At 46.5% G+C, this 21,542-nt stretch overlaps 1 protein-coding gene and 1 pseudogene across 9 annotated transcripts in view; both read left to right on the forward strand.

Moving 5' to 3' along the window:
* SPIDR (scaffold protein involved in DNA repair) overlaps nt 1-21,542 on the forward strand; it is a 377,600-nt gene that overhangs the window by 290,733 nt on the left and 65,325 nt on the right. The gene's annotated exons all lie outside the window — the stretch shown is intronic.
* LOC137751667 (U6 spliceosomal RNA) lies at nt 21,329-21,429 on the forward strand (annotated as a pseudogene).

Genomic DNA, 21,542 nt, shown 5'->3' on the forward strand with positions numbered 1-21,542 from the left:
CGTGCTTTTGTTTTTGCCTTTGTGGTGGTTATTCATTTATCCAGGGAAGAGTGTACACCACTCCCTTCCCCCAGGATCTACTTCTCTGTTGGTATCTGCATAGTTGAAGGAGTTAGGCTCGGTGACAAAGGCATCTACTCCGCTTAACATAGACAGAAAGAGGTTTACCACAGGGTTCAGAAAGCTTATAGAAGCGTTGGGAAAAGTGAAGAGACAGACTCTGTGCTGGGCCTTTAGGAAAGACTCTCAAAGCAATGCTGAAGAGCCAGGCCACCGTGAGAGCCGCTGCCCCTCCCGCAGCTGCACGTCTGTGCTCCAGCTCTCCACCAGCTCCGCAGCCACTCCTGGTGGTGCCTCTTTTCTGCCTTTTGACCCTTCAGAGCAATTGCCCAGACCCTGAGATCTTTGTTAATGTCATGCTTGGCAGCGGAAGTGGCAAAATCAGACCCCTCTGCCTTGGCATCACTTCTGCCTTTGATTGACAGGTCCTAAGTTGCAGGAGGAACTCTAGCTGCAGGGAACCCGAGATGCATAGAGCTTTCTTCCAGCCTCTGGATTCTGGGAAAGCCCAAAGAAGGCAATTGGAATCCTTCACATCTACCAAAAGAGTTACAAAGAATCGAAAAGAGAGAAGTAAAAATGTGTGAAAGAAATACAGGCACACCTCGAAGACACTGGAGGTGCAGTTCCAGACCACCGCAATAAAGCAGATATCACAGTAAAGCAAGTCACACGAATGTTTTGCTCTCCGAGTGCGTATAAAAGTTACGTTTACACTACACTGTTGTTTATTAAGTGTGCAACAGCATTATATCTAAAATAAACAGTATACATACCCTAATTAAAAGATACTTTATTGCAGAAAAAATGCTAACCATCATGGGAGCCTTCATTCAGCAAGTCGTGTATTTTTGCTGGTGGAGGGGTCTCGCTTCAGTGTTGATGGCTACTCACTGAAGGCTGGGGTTGGTGTGGCAGTTTCTTGAAATGAGGCAACAATGAAGTTTGCTGCATCGATCGACTCTTTCTTTCATAAACTGTTTCTCTGGAGCTTGCAGTGCTGCTCGATAGCATTTTAGCCACAGGAGAACTTCTTTGAAAATGGAGGTCAGTCCTCTCAAACCTTGCTGCTGCTTTATCAACTAAGTCTTTGTAATATTCTAAATCCTTTGTTGCCATTCCAACCATCTTCACCAGGAGGAGATTCCATCTCCAGAAACCACTTTCCTTGCGCATCCATAAGCAGCAGCTCCTCACCTGTTAAGAGTTTTATCCTGAGATGGCAGCACGTCAGTCCCATCTTCAGCCTCCACTTCTGGTTCTCCTTCTCTTGCTGTTTTCACCACATCTGCAGTCCTTCCTCCACTGAAGTCTTGAACCCCTCAAAGTCATCCGTGAGGGTCAGAATCCACTTCTTCCAGACTCCTGTTACTGTGGATGTTTTGACCTCTTCCCATTGAATGAATCACAGATATTCTTAATGGCATCTAGAATGGAGAATCCTTTTCAGAAGGTTTGCAGGTGACTTTGCCCAGATCCATCAGAGGAATCCCTGTCAATAGCAGCTATAGCCTTGCAAAATGAACTTCTTAAATAATAAGACTAGAAAGTTGAAATTATTCCTTGATCCGTGGGCTGCAGAGTGGATGTTGTGTTAGCAGGCATGAAAACAACATTCATTCCGTTGTACAACATCTTCATCAGAGCTCTTGGGTGACCAGGTGCACTGTCAATGAATATTAATATTTTGAGAGGAACCATTTTCTCTGAGGAGTAGGTCTCAACAGTGGGCTTAAAATATTCAGTAAACTATGTTGTAAACAGATGTGCTGTCATCCAGACTTTTTTTTGTTTATAGAGCACAGGCAGAGTAGATTTAGCATAATTCTTAAGCGCCCTAGGATTTTCAGAATGGTCGATGCGCATTGGCTCAACTTCAAGTTGCCAGCTGTTTTAGCCCCTAACCAGACAGTCAGTCTGTCCTCTGTAGCTTTGAAGCCAGGCATTGATTTCTCCTCTTTAGCTATGAAAGTCCTAGATGGCATCTTCTTCTAGTAGAAGGCTGTTTCATCTGCATTAAAAATCTGTTATTTAGTGTAGCCACCGTCATGAATTATCTTTGCTAGATCATCTGGATGACCTGGTGCAGCTTCTACATCAGCACTCACTGCTTGACCTTGCACTTTTATGTCATGGAGATGACTTCTCTCCTTAAGCTTCATGAACCAACCTCTGCTAGCTTTAAACTTTTCTTCTGCACCTTCCTCACCTGTATCAGCCTTCACAGAATTGAGGAGAGTTACATCAGCAACAAGTCTGTTTCACTTTCTTACCATTTGTGTGTTCACTGAAGTAGCACTTTTAATTTCCTTCAAGAACTTTTCCTTTGCATTCACAGCTTGGCTCTTTGGCTCAAGGGGCCTAGCTTTTGGCCTGTCTTGGCTTTCGACATGCCTTCCTCACTAAGTGTGATCATTTCCAGCTTTTGACTTGAAGTAAGAGATGTGCAACTCTTCCTTTCACTTGAACACTTAGAGGACATTGTAGGGTTATTAACTGGCCTAGTTTCAATATTGTTGTATCTCAGGGAAAAGAGAGGCATAAGGAAGGTAGGGAGACCGGGGGAATGACCGTTGGTGGAGCAGAGTCGGAACACACAACATTTGTTGATTAATTTTCCGTCTCACGTGGGTGCAGTGCGTGGCACCCCAAAACAATTACGATAGTAACATCAATGACGACTGATCACAGATCACCATAGAATAATACAATAGTAAATGAAAAGTGTGAAATATTACGAGAATTACCAAAAAGTGACACAGAGACACAAAGTGAGCAAATGCTGTTGGAAAGATGGCACTGACAGATTTGCTTGACACTGGGTTGCCACAGACCTTCAATTTATTTTAAAAAATGCAATATCTGTGAAGCACAATAAAGTAAAGCTCAATAAAACGAGGTCTCCCTGTAGAGGAGAACAACAAAGCCCCACAGTCCTAAAATTTCATTTTAGGATGCCGTTGCTGTGGAATGCAGGGTGGGCAAAAAAAAATTTATCTTTTAACTTAATGTTCTGTCTTTTTAAAAGAATTCAGAGTCCCCAAATTTCTGGATACATTACTTGATAGCAAGTATTAAAACTATAAAAATTTGGGACTTCCCTGGCGGTCCAGTGGTTAAGAATCCGCCTTCCAATGCAGGGGACGCGGGTTCGATCCCTGGTCGGGGAACTAAGATCCCACATGCTGCAGGGCAGCTAAGCCCGCGTGCCGCAACTACTGAGCCCTTGTGCTCTGGAGCCTGGGTGCCACAACTAAAGAGAAGCCCATGCGCTGCAACGAAGAGCCCGCATGCTGCAACAAAGATCCTGTGTGCCGCAACTAAGACCCAATGCAGCCAAAAAATTAATAAATTAAATAAATTAAATTTTTAAAAAACTAAAATTTTATGCTATAGACTACAACTGTTGAGCTTTGATGTAAAAGGGGAATTTCATTAGTAGATGCTGATAATGGTGGTATGCATAGTTGAGGTGCACTTCAGAATATTTTTGAAATAAGCAAATCTTAGTGCAGACATATTTCATACATTAAGAAATTAAATAAATAAAATTAATCAATTCCCACTTTTCTCTGTGCTACTTGCTGCTCCGGTGCACAAACTTGTGTTATTTCTGAATGTTTTTTTAGTCCTGTGATGTCATTAAGTCCATCATAGATTCTTTCCTGCTTTATATTTGAAGGAGTATTCAATTCAACAAATTTACTTGTGCGCCTGTTCTAGATGAGACATTTTTAAAGATTTAATGCTCAATGGCAGTGGGATTATTAAATAGTTAGCGCTCCAGAGTAATAGTGTTAAGGTTTCATAGCTCTTGAAACTCTAGACTGAAATGTGGCGGCACTAAAGCAGACACAGTGGGTGCCACATGCGGCTGAGAGCTGCTAGTCAGTGTTTAGCTTCTGGGGGATAGAAACTAACCCTGCAGGGGAGGGACCGCGGAAGTGGGGACTCCCAGCCCTGGGGCTGTCTCAGCCTCTGCCAGCCCAGCACGTGCAGGACCTGGGTGAGAAGAATGAATTCCCTAAACGGCGTCTAGCTCAGTGGTGACCCGAAATGGGACACCTGCCTGTACTCTGGGGAGATCAAATCCGACATGACCACAGCCTTTGGGGCGTAAGAGCAGTGGCAGGTCTGCGTGGCAGCGTCGGGCTCAGCGTGGCGTTGTGGCCTACGTGGCGTGTGCGCGCACGGATCAGCTTCCGTGGCCCTGGCTGAGGAGGCCCCCAGGCCTGCCCGGGTGTGGTGAGCGGTGACCGTGGGGAGGGCCCTGTGCCCTGAGCCAGCCCCCTGCCCCACCGCTCTCAGCACCTCCTGCAGGGCAGGAGGTTAATGTTAAATGTTAATGCTTTTCTCATTTTAAAAACGGTTATTAATAAGAGAGGAAATTCAGTGAAGGTTGAAAAAGCAGGTGTGAATATGGGAGTCTGTTCATGGAAAACTCTAAAAAAAAATGTAATTTGGTGGAAGGCAAGATGTACAAATATTCCCAGGCTTTGTAATTTGGGAAATTATAAAGGTCTTGGAATGTATCTTATTCATACATGAGGAATCTGGCATGTCGAATCTAGAACACTCTCATTTGTTCTACTTTGTTCTCCTGCAGTGAAAATAACTGCCACGGTGTTGGTCTTCTCAGCCTGCATCTAACAGAGAGATAGCTGTCAAGGTCTATAAAGGCCTTAAAACGTGGATACTGTGTACACAACCCGTGGGGCACTTCTCCTAAACAGAGTGCATTATTAAGTCACATTCAGCCCATATCTACTTACTTGTGATGGAAAATACTAATATGCAGATGATTAATAGATACAATACCCTTTATTTTCTGTTCTGCTTTATGTAGCGTTCTCCATGTTTCTGTAAGTGTGATCTTCTGTTTTAGAGAAAGCTGCAACTCCATAGTTGAAATGTATTTAGTATATTATATACAAAAAAAGCATTTGCCATGAAAAATCTTTGAACTGTGTATTCAAAAACATTAATAATGAAGCGTGTTATTTGAAATGGAAAGACTTTCCTTCCTACCCCAAACGGGATAGTCGTTCAGCTCTATGCTGTCATGGCCTGGTGGAGCAATACCTAACACATCCTTTCGGTTTATGAAAGGTTGGTTTTTTCCATGATATGTTTTATTCAACTGTATAAGTTTTGGGGGGGTCCTTCATGATAGTGACATGCAGACGCTTGTTAATCACATTGTTTAAACTCGGAGCACAGTGTCCCTGGAGTTCACATTTCTGGAACCTGTGGGCTCCACCCTCAGTCTGTCCTGGCTGGTCCTTGGCAGTGACTCCTGATAACACCAACGCTGAGTCATGGCCAAGCCAGTGCCATGGGGTCACCAGGGAGCCAGGACCCTGGGGATTACAGCCTCCACTGCTGGCCTCCCTGGCCACCTGCTGGCAAGAGGGTGAGAGCACAGCCAAGCACAGCGTGGATCTGCGCGGAGGCCGAGGTCGCTTCCCTCCTCTTTGGAGTTAAGGGCTCACAGTTGTTTGCTGTCCTTGTGGGAAGTGACACCGTGCTGTGTACGGAGGAACCTGGGTGGGGCGTCAAGGTTACCTGGAGTGACTAGGACATGGGAGGCCTAGGCGAGAGCCCTTGGAGGAGGGGCCTGAATGAAGAGGCGGAGCCGGCCTGAAAAGCTTCCTGTGCCCCAGGAAGCAGAAAGGGAGCTGGCCTGGCATGGCTGGGCTCTGCGGCCCCAGGGCCCTGACGGTGGAGCCGCCCTGAGGAGGCAGGGGGCTTCCGGGTTCGGGCATGGGGTGGGTGGGCCTGATCTGTGCTTAGAGGAGAGCGCTTTGGCTGCCCCCGGTCACAGGGGATGTGGCAGAGCAGGAACCCGAGGAGGGTTACAAGGCCATGTCAGGAATCCAGACAGGGGAGGGTGTGGTCTGGGCAAGTGTGCTGGTGAGGAAGTGGTGAAAAGTAGAGAGATTCAGGATCTGTTTTAAAGGTGCCGGACGGCTGGATGTGCGATGACGGACGGGAGGGGAGTCAGGGACGATGGTGGGGCTGCTGGTTTGACGGCAGCTCGGTTACTGAGGCGGGTGACCCGGCGCTGGGTGGCTCTGGGTGGAAGTCGTGAGTTCCAGTGTGTCCTTGAGATCAAGGTGCCCGTGAAACACTTGGCCTGGACAAACCCAACTGGATATGAGCTCGCAGTGGAGGAGAGGTGAGGACATGAGAGCCAGTCCCTGTGCCCAGAAGGGAGCTGTCTCCTTTATTCTTCACAAAAACACCATATGATAGGTAACATCTAGCTGTTAGAAGCAGATATTAACGAAAGCCGCTTTCTGAAGGTAAAGGGGTTTTCGGGGACTTCCCTGGCAGTCCAGCAGTTAAGGCTCTGTGCTTCCACTGCAGGGGGCGCGGGTTCGATCCCTGGTTGGGGAACTAAGATCCCGCCTGATGCGCGGTGCAGCAAAAAAAAAAAAAAAAAAAAAAAAATTATAGGGGTTTTCCCCTTTAATGTAACAGATAGACCAATGAAACAGAAGAGAAAATCCCAAATATATATGGGAATTTCATAAATAATATACATATCTCAAAGCAGTGGGGAGAGGTGAACCACGCAGTAAATGGCGTAAGGACAATAGATAAGTCATCTGGGGAAAAAAACTGGGCCGGTTTCTTTCAACCCGCACTAGGATAAATTACAAATGGAGCAAAGATTTTAAACATAAAAATTAAAACTGTAATAGTTCAAAAGAAATCACAGGAAAATTATCTTCAAGTGGAAGTTTTCTAACTGTGACTTAACATCCAAAGGTCCCAAAAGAAAATAGTAATAAATCCTATTGAACCTGCATGGTAAAGTCAAAAGTTAAATGGCAAACTGGGAACATGCCTTCGTAATCTGTAATACAGAGCGTCAGTCTCTCTGATAAACAAAGTGTGCACAGAAGTTAATAGAGAAAAAGCCTCCAACCCAAGAAGCAAAAGGATATGAACACACAGTTCATAGAAAACAAGAAGCAGATGAAAATATGTTGTGTCTCATGATTAAAGAAATGCAGATCAACACTTTTATCAAATTTGCAGAAATCCAAAATTTGAGTGACGTCTGTTTGGTGAGGCTGAGGGGAGCGTGCCTTTGCTCTGAATGGTGGAGGGAGAATCAGTTGTCGCTGCACGGGGTGGAGAGGCCGTGGGGAGCGTGTGTGTGTGAGTGCACGTGGTGTGCCTGAGCGAAAGCGTGGGTTTTAAGCATGTTATGTCTTTAACCCAGCACTTCCTCTCCTTGGAATATATCCTACAGGTACACCTGCACACGTATGGAGTACAGGGTTATTCTTTGCCCTGTTGTTTATGATAGCAAATGTGGAAATAGCCTAAATGGTCAGCACTAGAGGGTTACAATTAAATCACATACAGTGGGATACTTACTGCATAGCTGTCTATCTGTGCTGCTATAAAAAAAAAGAATGAGGAAGCACTGGGGTCTGATACACATCTATGACATTTTGGTTAAATACAAAGAGTAAGGAGCAGGGCGGTGTTTAAAATGTACTGTGTTCCTTGGAGATATAGATATAGAGAGAGAGAGAGAGAGAGAGAGGGAAACTCTGAAAGGACACGTAAAAAACAACAGTTCATTATCTGTGAACTAGGGGGACGGAGGACAAGAATGGGGAGGAAAACTGTCACATAGCTCTGTATACTTTTAAATTTTTAATTATATATTAGGAAAATAATAGGACTTTTTATACACAGTTATTGCTCCTGGAATTTCTAAACATTACAACTGTTTTGGAAAGCAGTACACAACATATAGCAATGGAGATATATTCTTTGACCCAATAATTCTTAGAAATTTAATTCATGAGAAACACAAAACAATCACAAATGCACACATTATTCTTCATAGTAGCAATGCCTATAATAATGGAAAAATAGAAGCAACCTCAATATTCAGTATGCGGAAGATTATTTAATTATGACACATTCCATGATATAATATCGAGCCGCTGCATAACATAACGTAGAAGGCCACGTGGAAACATTCATTCAACAAGTATTTTCGTGCCTCCTCTGTCACATGTCGTTCTGGGTGTTAGGGACACAGCAATACGTAAGACCAAAAAAGAGGAAGTCTGTGCACCAGTGGAACTTACGTTAGATTGGAGAAGACTGGCAGCAAACAGATACAATATAAGAAAGTAATAGTGGTTCTGACTTCAAGTAAACCTGGGAAAGGGATAGTGAAGATCGAGCGGTTGCTACTTTTACATAAGAATTGAGGAGAGCCTCGCCGAGAAGATAATATTTGAGTGAAAATCCCAAAGGAGGTGAGAGAACAAGCCATGAGGTGTTTGGGGAGAGTGTCCCAGGCAGAGGGGTGCGCATGCAAGGCTGTGAGGCAGATGAGGCTGTGTGTTTGCCAGACGGGGGAGGCCAGTGCACGAAGGTCTGGGCGGGCGGATCCGGCGAGGGTCTGGTCACAAGAAGGTCTGGAGAGCTATGGCAGGGCCTTTGATTCTTTTTTTCTTTTTTTAAATGTTTTTTTAATATATATAAGGTTGTTTTTATTTTTTATTTTTTTTTTAATATTTAGTTTGGCTGCGCTGGGTCTTAGTTGCAGCACACAGGATCTTCGTAGCGGCATGTTTAGTTGCGGCGTGCCGACTCTCACTTGCAGCATGTGGACTCTTAGCTATGGCATGCATGTGGAATCTAGTTCCTCAGGGATTGGGCCCGGGCCCCCTGCACTGGGAGTATGGAGTCTTACCCCCTGGACCACCAGGGAAGTCCCGGCAGGACCTTTGATTCTATTCTATGTGCAACTCAAAGCCTCTGGAAGGTTTTGTCGGAAGAGGAAGTACCTGTAAATGCCATGTGAGAAGCAAGGGGAGCTGTGGATAAAGAGATGGTGTGTCCTGATCAGTCAAGACGTAGAAGGGGCAGGCCTGCGTGAAGGATAGGATGTGGAGAGTGGAGGAAAGGGAGGAATCTTAGAAGGATTTGGTGGTTTGGGCCACAAAATAATTGGTGGTACCATGAAAGGAGATAGGAAATTGAAGAGGCTAACAGACTTGGAGAGAGCAAGGAAAATGGTGGGTTTTGTTGTAGACGTGTTGAGTTTGAGGTACCGTGAGTTACAGATGTACAAAGAGAGAGCTAAAATGCACTCTGTGATGTGTAGACTCACAGTTTTCATGATGGATACATGGATGAATAAACAGGTGAACGCGTGCTAACGTGTGAGAGGGTGTGCATGTACCCTCCCCGGCTCTGTCTTCTGCGAGGTCCTGGGACAGTGACACTCCAGTAGTAATGAGCACGTTTAGCACCCAGATATTAGCTTTTAAATATCTGAAAGAAACCAGGGCTCCTTGGTGAAATGGCTGATTCCAGGTTGGGATGGGAGAAAATATAAGATGCACCTTGAGCATTTTGTTATGTCAGAAAGAAGGAACGTTCTCAAACAGTGATGGGGACGTAGCAAAAGACACAGGAGCCAGCTTGAAAAAAGGCCACCACCAGCCAAATCTGGGACAATTTGAGCATCGAAATGATAGTTATGGATTAGAACCCATTGTATGAGAATTTGTGAGTCATTTAAAAGATGAATGAATTGAAAATTTGACAAGGAATAGGATATTTACATGGTTTGAAAGTATCTCCCACACAATGTTTTTTTAATTTCAAAAGGAAAAAGTAACTTGCGGTTGAGAAGCCTGACAGGCATTGCCTCAGTTAAGTAATAAAACGGAACATCGTCACTAATGGGACCTACTGAAATAGCATGCCAACTGCTTAGACGAACACAGCACCACTTCTCCGTTATCCTTACCAGTAATACATGAGCTGGATCTCATTATGAGAAAACATCAGAGAAACCCCAAGTGAGAGTTTGTATACCGCAGAATTACTGGCCTGTGTCCTTGGAGAATGTCAAGGTCATGAAAGTCAAGGAAGCCAAGGAGCCTTCTGGATCGCAGAGGATTAGAGAGGATGGCAGCTAAATGCAGCACGCAGTTCTGAGTTGTCTTCTGCTGCAAAGGGCGCAATGGACACAAACGAGTGAAGCACAAACGGGTCTGAGAGCTAGGAGGAGGGTAGACAGTGTTCATTTCCTCCCCTTTGTGGCCGTGTAGTGGTTATTTATGTAGGAGAATTACATACGTAAATAACCTATTTATTTATCACATACACAAATAACCTACATAAATAGGTTATTTATGTAGGAGAAAGTCCTTGTTTGTAGGATTGACCCTCATTTGAGAGTGAGTTGGGGGATAAGTGAGAGAAACAAGACAACAGTCTGCCCAGGGCTGCTGAATTGATTTGGCACATTTTGAGTAAAAACTTTCTTGGCTAAGATCCCTCCTTCCCTTCATTTATCTTGTTCTAATTTAGAACTTCACTAAGACACTGATGATTCAGGGAGAAAAAATGCTTTGTACTGTATTTAGAACTTTTAGCAAATTTGAGATTGTGAGGCCTGTACTTTCTGGAAGACGACAGGAAAGTGGGCTGCGGAGCACCAGCTGGGAGGGGACCACGCGGCGCTTTCAGGGCGCTCGTCTGCTAGCCCACGCGCGAGAGCTGGTGTGTGGAGACGGCACAGTCGTAGGAGGGACGCTCCTGAGGGTGGGACTGGGCCGTGGGTGCCCTGGCGCGCCCCGCCAGGGGGGACGCTGAGGCTGGGAGGAGACTCAGGTGCGGCACACAGTCCTGCCACGAGGTAGATTCATACCTGAGGACCTTCCTTCTCTCTGAAATGAAGTTGTCTTCTGAAAGTGATCCCTTGTCTGCTCTCTCGAGTACGGTAAACTGAATGTGGTTTAGTCTGTGAAATTGAAATTATGTCATTATCAAATATCCTAAAACAATTTACTGTTGCTCAGTCATGGATGTTGTGTTCTTAGGACTGAGAACTTAACAAAATCAACATTGATCTTTGAAAAAGAAGAAAGCCTTTCATGGATGCCTTTCGCCGAGGTAGTTTGTGTTTTATTTGGTAAGGTCAGAGCAGGTAGACCATGTACCTCTGCTTCACAAACACAGATGATTTACAAGCTGCTGCATTAGACGGGACTGGTTTCTAGGCCAGTTAGTCAGCTTCTAGTGTGAAACCCTGACTCAGAAGCCCATCATCTAAGAATGAGTAATGCTGTTCCTGCTGCGTCATGAGGCCCGATGCAGGTTGATTGACTCTCAGCTGGCTCCCTCACTGGAACCACAGAACCCTGAGGATATTCCAGACTCTTCTGTTTCCTCCCAAGTCTGCACGTAACTAGTGCCACCTAGATGCACAGGAGGGTCGGATCTGTTGCATACGGTGCAGCCTTAGAGTGCCAGCGCTTCATCCCCCACAGAGGGCCCTGGTTGAGAAAGGCTGTGATCACTCTTGGTTGGTCAACATGCCATGTGGCGATCCAGGGAAAGCCATAGGATGTGTGACGTACCTCGGCACTCCCAAACGACGTGCCCCACCTGGGCGCCTTCTTCCTTACTGTGCGCTCCGTCACAGACCCTGGGCTGTGCACGTGCAGTGGTGGATGGCCGTGGAAAAGTGGGAACGCCAAGTGACCCTCGTTTGAGAGTGATTAGGGGATAAATGAGAGAAAACAAGACCACAGTCTCCCCAGGGCTGCTCAGTTGATTTGGCACATTTTGAGTAAAAACTTTCTTAGCTAAGATCCCTTTTTCCCTTCGTTTATCTTGTTCTAATTTAGAACTTGACCAGGACACTGAAACTCCTATCCTTTGTAGCAACGTAAAGATCTCACCTTGTAAATTACCTGTATAAAGCATTTTAATACTGATTCTTGTCCATAACAGTAGGAACTACTTCTTATACCTTTTGTTCCTACGAAGCCTGAATAAATGCCTGTCAGTCAGTTCAACGTGGTGCACCAAGCACATATTGATCATCTATAATGCACAGCTATAGGGCTGCTATGGGTACACAGGGAATAAAAAGTATGATCCCATCCTCAAGAAACTTCCAGTCAAAAAGGAGAGAGAAAAGATCTACTCAAGTTTTTATAAGATAGAGTAGAATGTGATAGAAACTAAAATAAAGGCAAAACATAAACCATTTTGCATACAAAGAAAAAGGAAGAATTGTTTACACTATGGAATGAGAAAAATCGTGAAAGAAATGGAATTTGAGTTTGACTTTGAAAAATGAGCGTCCTTAGACAAGTGGGGTGGTGGGGAACGTCAGATTCGTTTAGAGGAAGTAATGGGAGCCAGGTCTCAGGTGGGGCTGAGGCTGCAGGAGCTTGGTCTTGGACTCACACATGCGTGCATCCGGAGACACGCAGGAGTCACTGGGGTGCCTGGAAGGCCCGTGACTAGTTGAGTGACATGACCAACTCTGTCCCTTAAGAAAGATCACTTTAGCAGCAACCTGCAGGAGTGGCTAGAGGGAAGAATGAGGTTAAGCGATCAGTTGGGAAACACCTGTCTAATCCATGTAATAAGCAGAACAAGACAGCAAAACAGGAATGAGAAGGACGGATGATGTTAAAAAGATAAATATGGAGCAGATGGATTGGCTGCAGCAACTGGATGTGAAAAAAGGAAATAAAGATCACTCTCAAGTTTTGGAAGAGAGTGACCGGGAGAATGGTGGGGCCCTGTTACACAAAGAGGGAACACGCAGGAAGAGCCACGGGTTTGGACCAGAAGACACAGAGCTTTAGGAGTCCTCTGCAGGACTGATGGTAAAGTAATAGAACTAGATTAGAGGAGATTCTGGCCAGTTACCCTTGCTCAGTATTCATTGGACCTAAATAAATATAGCAGCAACTTTAGTCTGTATATCCTGGGAAGAATAGATGCATTTACACAACTCTTTGCTAATGACAGACCAAAACTCTGATTAAATCCTCTCCTTTGGTGAGTTCAGACTCTTCCTTTCTTTTTAAGACCTACACTCATATACTTCATTATTTTTTTAGATATCACTGGCATGATGTATATGTTCTTTTAAAATTTATAATACCTTATATTTATGGTCAGCTGATTTTTGACAAGGGAGACAGACATTTCAACTGGGAAAGAATAGTAATTCCAACAGATAGCACTGAGACAACTGGATATTCACATTCAAAAGAGTTAAGTTGACCGCTGCCTCACACCATCCACGAGAATTAATTCAAAATAGATCATAGGCCTAAACCTAAGAACTAAAACTATAAAACTCAAAAGAAAACATAGGAATATCTTCTTAAACATATATATTAGGTAATTGTTTCTTACCTATGGCACCAAAAGCACATATAACAAAAGAAAAATCCATAAATGGGACTTCATCAAAATAAAAGCTTCTGTGCTTCAAAGGACATTGTCAAGAAAGTAATAGACGAGCCAGAGAACAGGAGAAACTTTTTGCAAATCACATATCTGATAGGGGACTTGTATCCAGAATATATAAAAACTAATACAACTCAATATAAAAAGATAACCCAAATAAAAAAATAGAGGATTTGGGCTTCCCTGGTGGCGCAGTGGTTGAGAGTCTGCCTGCCAATGCAGGGGACACGGGTTCGAGCCCTGGTCTGGGAAGATCCCACATGCCACGGAGCAGCTGGGCCCGTGAGCCGCAATCGCTGAGCCTGCGCGTCTGGAGCCTGTGCTCCGCAACAAGAGAGGCCGCGATAGTGAGAGGCCCGTGCACCGTGATGAAGAGTGGCCCCCGCTTGCCACAACTAGAGAAAGCCCTCGCACAGAAATGAAGACCTAACACAGCCATAAATAAATTAATTAATTAATTTAAAAAAAAATTTTCTTAAAAAATAGAGGATTTGAATAGACACTTCTCCAAAGAAGATGGCCACGAATCACTTGGTAATCAACATCATTAGCCATCTGGGAAATGCAAATCAAAACCACAGTGGCTATCACTTCACACCACTAGGATGGCTGTAATAAAAAAGACAGACAATAATAAGTGTCGACAAGGATTTGGAGAAATTGGAGCCCCTCATACTGGCTGGCAAAATGGTACAGACACTTTGGAAAACAGCCTGGCAGTTCCTCGAAAAGCTAAACATAGCATTACCACATGATCCAGCAAGTCTACTCCTAGGTATAAACCCAAGAAAATTGAAAACATATATCTACATAACTTCTGCACTGACATTCATAGCAGTATTATTCATAAATGCAAAAACGTGGAAACAACCCAAATGTTCATCACCTGGTGGATGGATAAACAAAATGTGACATATCCATACAATGGAATATTATTCAGCAACAAGCAGGAATGCAGTACTGGCACCTGCTACAACTTGGATGCAACTTGAAAATGTTATGCTGAGTAAAAGAAGCCAGTCTCAAAAGGCATGATTCCACTTATGTGAAATATTCAGAACAGGCAAATCCGTAGAGACAGAAAGTAGATCGGTGTGTTGCCAGGTACCTGGGGGAGAGGAGAACAGGGAGGCTGCACGAGAGGTTGGGGTTTCCTTTTAGGGAAATATTCTGGGACTAGATAGTGCTGGTGGTTGCAGAACATGTGCGTGTACTTAATGCCACCGAATTATACACTTTAAAATGGTGAAATTGGAAATTTTATGTGTATTTTGCCACAGTATTTTTATTTGGATGAATTTTATGGTATGTAAATTAGGTCTCAATTAAGCTGTTATAAAAATAAAAGGCATAGTAGCTTGATTATTACCAGGGAACTATGCTGAGGGAAAAAATTCAAACCCAAAGAGCATATACTAGATGATTCCATTTTTATAACATTTCAAAAGTGGCCAAATTTAGAAATGGAAGACAGGTTAGTGGCTTCTAGATGCTGGGGATGGAGGGTAGGGAGACAGAGGGAGGTGCGTGATAGAAGGCAGCCTTGAGGGGTCCTTGTGGTGGTGGATACAGGATCCTCCACAGGTGATAAAACTTCATAGCACCACACACACACATACAAGCACCAGTGGGGTGGGTGAGACCTGAACCAGGTGGTGCCTTGCAACTGTGAGGTGTCTGGTGTGATGTCTTACTGTGTCGGTCAGGGCACAGTGTGCCACTGGGGGAAAGGGGCAGAGTGTGTGAGGGTCTCACACCCGTATGTGAATCTACACTTCCCTCCGTCGAAATTTCAATTAACAAAAATGTGTAAGAGTAGCTATGTATCTTTGAAAACTTGTTCTGGAGGCAAACTTGTAAGAATGTATAAAATGTCCTCTTCTGACTTGTCTCGGCCCAGTCAAGTCTTATCTCCAGGAGTGGTAACCACAGTCCGAGTGCAGGACGCACCAGTTATGTCCACATTATTATTTGTGTCCTCCTTAAAAGACCACGCTTGCAGCAGGGTTTGTTGTTTGGTTAATTTCAGCAATGCAGTATTTTCCAAAAATAAAGAGGAAGTGTAAGTGTGGAAAAGGCCTTTCTCAGGCTTCTTGCCATCCTTTAGTTAAGTTCGTTTTAGCAAAGAACGACTGTTATTCCTTCTTGTTCACTGGTATTAGAAAGTTTCCGTGTCACACTTGTATTTTAGCAAAGAGAAAATACGATTTTTTAAATGAATAAAAACCACATTTCTGTGCAGTAGAGATCATCCTGCTAACATCTCATGTTAAAAAGATAAACAGCAGGATTAGCTGTTTACTTTAGGAGCGCGGTCTGCTTGTTTTTCAGGAGGACACAGTGTCCTGCTGTATCTGGTTTCCCGTCTGCACGCGGCTTGGAGCTGGGAAAGGCCCTGCCCCCTCCACGCTCCCTGCTCTTCTTCGTCTCCTCCCCTTCGGGGTCAGGTCCAGACTCCCCTCCCAGCCTCTCTTCCCCTTTCTCTCTCTCCTGCTGCTTTTTCTCACTTCATCCTCTAATTTCTTCTGTTTCTTCCTTAGATTAGGGCTTAGTAAGGGCCTATAACATGGAGAGAAAGATCCTTGTTGATCTTCAGAGGCTGCTTCAGTTGACACTGACCTAGAATAAAACAGCCAGGCCTGACTCCGATTCCGGGAATTCTTGGTGGACTGCTCAGAACTGCTTCCATGACTCGTGTAAACATCCCACACGTCACTTCGTCTGCTTCTCTCTTGGAACACAAGCGTTCACAGACACACACGCACACACATACACATGTTCGCTGCTTCTCTCTTGCTTTTCTTAACTTATGTATCTATGATATTGAGCCAATGAATGAAAGGAGGGAAAGTAAATATTTTTGAAAAGTTGGGGAGGGGCATTTAAAGCTTCAAAGAGGGATTATCGTCTCACTAAAACCCCCTCTGTGAATCAACAGTTTTGTTTTCCTTATTTTTTATGCTTTGTTCTGGTGCTTTCACAGCCTAACAATACATGCATTTTTAGAATTTTTAAGATGTTCTTTCACTAGCCTGATGGGGCGTTCAGCTGGTAAGAGCAGGAAGGAAGCATATTCTTAAAGACAAACATTAACTGCACGGTGGACTTTATCCTTCCATCGTGATGTGGCCGGATGGAACCGTGCACCTCTTATCTGTATTGTTGTATGCTGCTGGGCATGTGCTGTGGAGTGTGGTTTCACTTGGCATCAGTTTAGTCAGTTCTTCCAGCCTCGCCCTCGTGGCTCAGAAATGCACGGAGTCGAGGCGCTGCAGCCGAGGGCTCTGGGGCCACGCGAGGTGTTGGTGATTCTCCATTGCTTTACCCAGAGAGGAGCTTCACTTACCATGAAACTGGGGAGCTGGCTGGTGAGGACGGCACCACGAGGCGGATCACAAGCTGGTGTCAGGAGCGACAACGTCACGTCGGTGACGGTGGGCCCTCTGCTGCTTCGAGCACGTTCCTCTGAGCCCCTTCACGCAGGAGATCAGCCCTCTTACAAAGGTGCACACACCTCCTCCGGGCTCGGGAGAGCTGACAAGTGACGTGACGGGAGAAAACCACCTTCTTGTCGGTTAAGTGTGTCTGTAACAGAGTGGATTTGCCTGGTGGGTGATGGAAACCACGAGGCTGAGTGCAGATTAGGTGCAGGCTCTTCGCTAGGTGCCGAGCAGATAATGTTGCCTGGATTTAGGGTTCCAGAGCCGAAGCTCCCAGCAGCTGGCCACGTCCCCCAGCCACAGAGCCCAGGCAGCCCCTCCCAGGCCGCTGCCGCCCAGCACCATGTGCCGAAAACCATGGAAGTGGGTGTGAGGGGCTTTATTTGGTGACGGCCAGTGTTTTAAGCGTGGGTGGAACTTTGATCTGAAATAAGTGGTGTTCGCCTGCCAGACTGTTAACCGCGAGAGGTTTGAGCGGCAAACTCTATCTCATGGAGCGAAGTGGTTCTGAGGCTCTTACTCTGAACCCCGAACATCCCGCTTCCTCCCTGGAGACGTCCTCTCCGTGCTGGTCTAGCATTTACCTAAGCTGACCGCTTCTGAAGACAGCGTGTCCCTCTCAGGCGAGGCGTGGGATTCCCGGCACCAGCGTTCAGCGTGTGTGGAAAGTCACCTGCAGCCAGAGCCCGAGGCTGCCCGTCACCAGCAGCCCGGGGTGTGGTGTCGCTGGGTGTCCTTGGCATCCTGGCCGGAGAGCGAATGGACGCACCCGGCCTGTTTCCCAGCACCGAGACCCCATCTCGTGAGCGCCGACCCCTGACATGATCTTGAAATGTCGGGTCTCCTCGTCTCCATGTGGCTAGGCTGCAGCTCAGCCAGTATTTCAGGGATCCTTAGGAACAGTGCTCGTGTCCGCTGGGTGTCCTGCCGGGCTCGGCCACACTGCTGCCTCAGGGCGGGGCCCGAGCGCCTCCCGTGTGGCACTGGGACCATCTCGCCTGACTCAGACGAGGTAACGGGCGTGGCGTCCGCAGACGGCCCCGGTGTCGCCGGAGGACTGTCCGCCAGGAGCCGGCTGGTGGGGGAGCGGGGCCGGGCCCAGCCTTCCGTGCCCTGCGGCCAGCCCTGTCCTCCACCGGGTCCGGCGTTGGTCGGCTCCGTCCTTGACCTCCCGGCTCAAGTCGCTTGAGTGGTCTTTGGATTCCCTGGCTCCTCTGCTCTGAAATGAGACCCACGTCTGGGCTGCCCATACCCGAGGCTGCGCTTCATTCTCCACTCCACTCACTCTTTAGAGATCTTAGGCCAGGGTGGACTCTTCTGGTCCCTCGTCCATCCCCCAAGACCGTGTGCTTCAGTCTCTGCCCTGAAACGTTGCCCTCGCGCAGGCTCACCTGCTGACCGAGGCCAGCGGGACACACGCGTGTGACGGCTGGGGGTCGGCGCGGGGCCCGCAGGATGGCCTGACGGGCTGGTGCCTGACGATGCGTGTCGGCCCGCCCAGTGCTGCCAGAGCCACAGGCTTCGCAGGAAAACAGGAAACGGATTTTATATAAAATCCCTTAATTTTTAATATTTGCTACTAATTTTTTTAAAAAATTTAACACTTTATAAACTAAAGGAAACACATCAGCCAGTGGAACTCAGCCTGTGAGCAGCACTTCGCAGGCCCACTGTGTCCATCGTTAGGGCAGTGAGCTCACACTGGGACTGAGGACACTCTGAAAGTCCTCTGTTCAAGCCAGCCTCCCCCCTGTGCCAGCGGTCGTCTCTCTGAAACGGGGCATCTGATCTAACACCTGTTAGCGCCCCCCCGTGACTGCCCTGCAGCAGGAGGCGGGCGCGCTGGCTGTACTGGGCCCGGGCAGCCCCTCCACCCACACGCAGGGCGGCCCCGGCACAGGCCTTTGCCCACGCCAGAGGCGCCCCTCCAGGGAGATGCCCCTGCCTCCTCCCCGTTCCCCATCCCCGCCCCTTTACAGGTGCCTCAAGTTTTAAATTTTTCATAAACATAACTTTGATTTTAAATCAAGAGCAATGCATGGAAATACCCACATAGGAAATAGTCTTTCCCCTTATTACCACTTTCCCTCTATCTTCTTTTTCTTTCTTTTGTATTATTTTCCAGCCTTTTTTCAACTTCTCAAACATGGAAAAACTCGTTGCCATCCCAGGTTCTGTGTGTGCTGTGCTCTCTGCTCTAAGTGTGCTTCTTTCACCCCTGTGCAGGATGGGCTTCTCGTTCTTCAGGACACAGCTTACAGACCACCTCTCGTAGGGAGCCTTCCCTGACCACCTGGCCAGGCCATTCCACCGCAGTGCTTTCTCACAGGCTCTCTGTTATTTCCCTCCTATAATCCCACAGCCTGTGATTGTGTGTTTACCTGTGCCAGGCCTTTCCCTAGGGAGGTTCAGAGGGCACCTGCACAGGCCTGGGCCCGCAGCAGTCCTGCTGTGTTTAGCACATGAATAGACACCCCCAAGGCCAGGGCACTCTTTGGGGTACATTGGCAACCCCATATGTGCCACTGTTACTCAGAATCTTGTGACACTGATTTTGCGGCTCTGCAGCCCTCTAGACCTCGCTACATCAAGCGCTTCTGTGTCTGACCCAGTAATTTTGTATTTGGCTCATTTCTTGTGTTCAAGCAAATCAAGATGTCTTTTAAGGAAAAAAGAACAACTCACACGTAAGTCTACAAACTCAAAGAGTTTCCAAATACTCTCAAAACTTGTAAATAATGGCTAAAGAGCCATTATATTTTCTTACACAGCACATGCTAACTATCCAGAGGATCTTTATTTACACAGTGGATTCTCCCCTTCGCAAACATTTTAACTGGAGAAAGCTATAAAAAACAATCATGTGAAGCCTCTGGAAATTGTCCTAAAGGCATACAGCAAATGGGGAAACATTCCTTCAGTGGAATCAAGAAAATCTGATAAATCTCAGTAAGAACAGTGAGTCTGTGGCCCTTGAGCCCTGACCCACCCACCCCACCCCCCACCAGCCACTACTCCTCTGAGGCTTTACTCCAGGGAGTGCAGTCAAGAAGACAACCCCCTCCCCTCAACTCCCAGTCCAGGGCCCATTTCACTCTAGGAGGGCTGCCCACTAGCATCCCTTGTCCTCAGGCCCCTGTTGCAGAAGCTCAGCCCCAAGTGTGGTGGGCCAAGAATACTGGCCCAGTTGTCCTACCCCAGCTCACCACAGGGTAGATGCACCACGCGGAGAGGCTAGCCTAGAAGACCAGCGCCACCACCACCCCCCAGCACCCACTCTAGAGCAGAGGTGTCAGTCCGGGCAAAGGGGGCAGTGCCCAGAGGGAGACAGGTTATGGCGAAGAAGAAGAGCTCTGTAGGGCATGAGATGGCGGGAGAATTCCATGCCCAAGAGTGTTGTTGAAAACAATGAGGATCTTGGTGGAGAGCGGTTCAGAGAGTGCTTGTAATTTCCTGCTTCTTTATCAACAAGCAAAGGACAGAGCAATGAAAAGTTTAACAGAGAGAATCAGGGAAAAGAGACCGCCAAGAGCCCTCCTTGGAATCACAGTCAAACTTGAGAGACAGGAAGGGTGTGCTCTCAGGAGCACTCACGGCCCCCAAGGGAGGGTCGGGGTGCGAGCCTCACTTCCCTGCAGGCCTCAGGACCACCTCCAACCACACTAGATGAACAGTTGGCTGCTTTGAACCAGGGGCAACTCTGGGAAGCCAGACTTTAAAATCGCACACAGGTCTGGCCGTCTGACCTGCCCAAGGCCACACCTTCACAGGTGTGATTAGGGAGGGGAAATATCAGCTCTGGCCAAAGGAGAGGGATGAGGGCAAAAACCTGCACTCCTTGAACTATGAGATCAACCTCCAAGACACACATGTCCAGTGGTAAAGATTAAAAGTCTGACTGGCTAAGGAGGCTCAGGCACAACCTTTCACTAGTAAGTGGCTTCGCTGACCTAGGGACAGCCTCTAGGTAGCCATGTGAAAAGATAAAACAAGAAGACAGTCTGAGCGGGACCATCAGAGACGGCAGCCTGCAGGGAAAAGCTGTTCAGACAGGTCACTGTGCCAGTGAGTAAACTACGTCATCAACCCTTGGCGAGAGGAGTCAGGATCCAGAGTTGCCACAATTTACTATCCAGCATGCCCAGTTGTCAACCAAAAATTGCATGGTTTGCAGAGAAACAGGGAAGCATGACCCATACATGAGGGAAAAAGCAGATGATAGAAGCCGCTTTTGAAGGGCCCAGATGTTGGACTTAGCAGACAGAGATTTCAAAACAGCCATTATAAATACGTTCAAAGAGCGGAGGGAACCGTGTCTCCAGATTACAGTGTGTAGATGACAGAGCCTAATCAAAAGGAGGATATCAGTAAAAAGACACAAACTGGAAAGAACCAAATGGAAATTCTGGAGTTGGAAAGTATAATAACTGATATGAAAAAGTCACTAGATAGGCTCAACAGTAGATTTGAGCTGGCAGAAGAAAGAATCCATGGACTTGGATCTAGAATAATGGAGCTAGTGCAGCCCGAAGGAGAGAAAGACAGAATGAAAAGTGCTCACTTTGACAGCACTTACACCAAAATTGGAACATACAGAGAGTAGCATAGCCCCTGTGCACATGACACGCAGACTGGGGACACATTACATGTGTGTAAGCCCTTTGTCAAACTTAAAACTCTTCCCCAAGAAACGAGGATTGTAATTTCAATAGGATGTTAAAACTTAATCTCAAATTGATGACCGCAGAGTATTTTAGCAATTAAAAA

This window comes from Eschrichtius robustus, chromosome 17 (genome assembly GCF_028021215.1).
Source record: "Eschrichtius robustus isolate mEscRob2 chromosome 17, mEscRob2.pri, whole genome shotgun sequence".
Taxonomy (NCBI): domain Eukaryota; kingdom Metazoa; phylum Chordata; class Mammalia; order Artiodactyla; family Eschrichtiidae; genus Eschrichtius; species Eschrichtius robustus.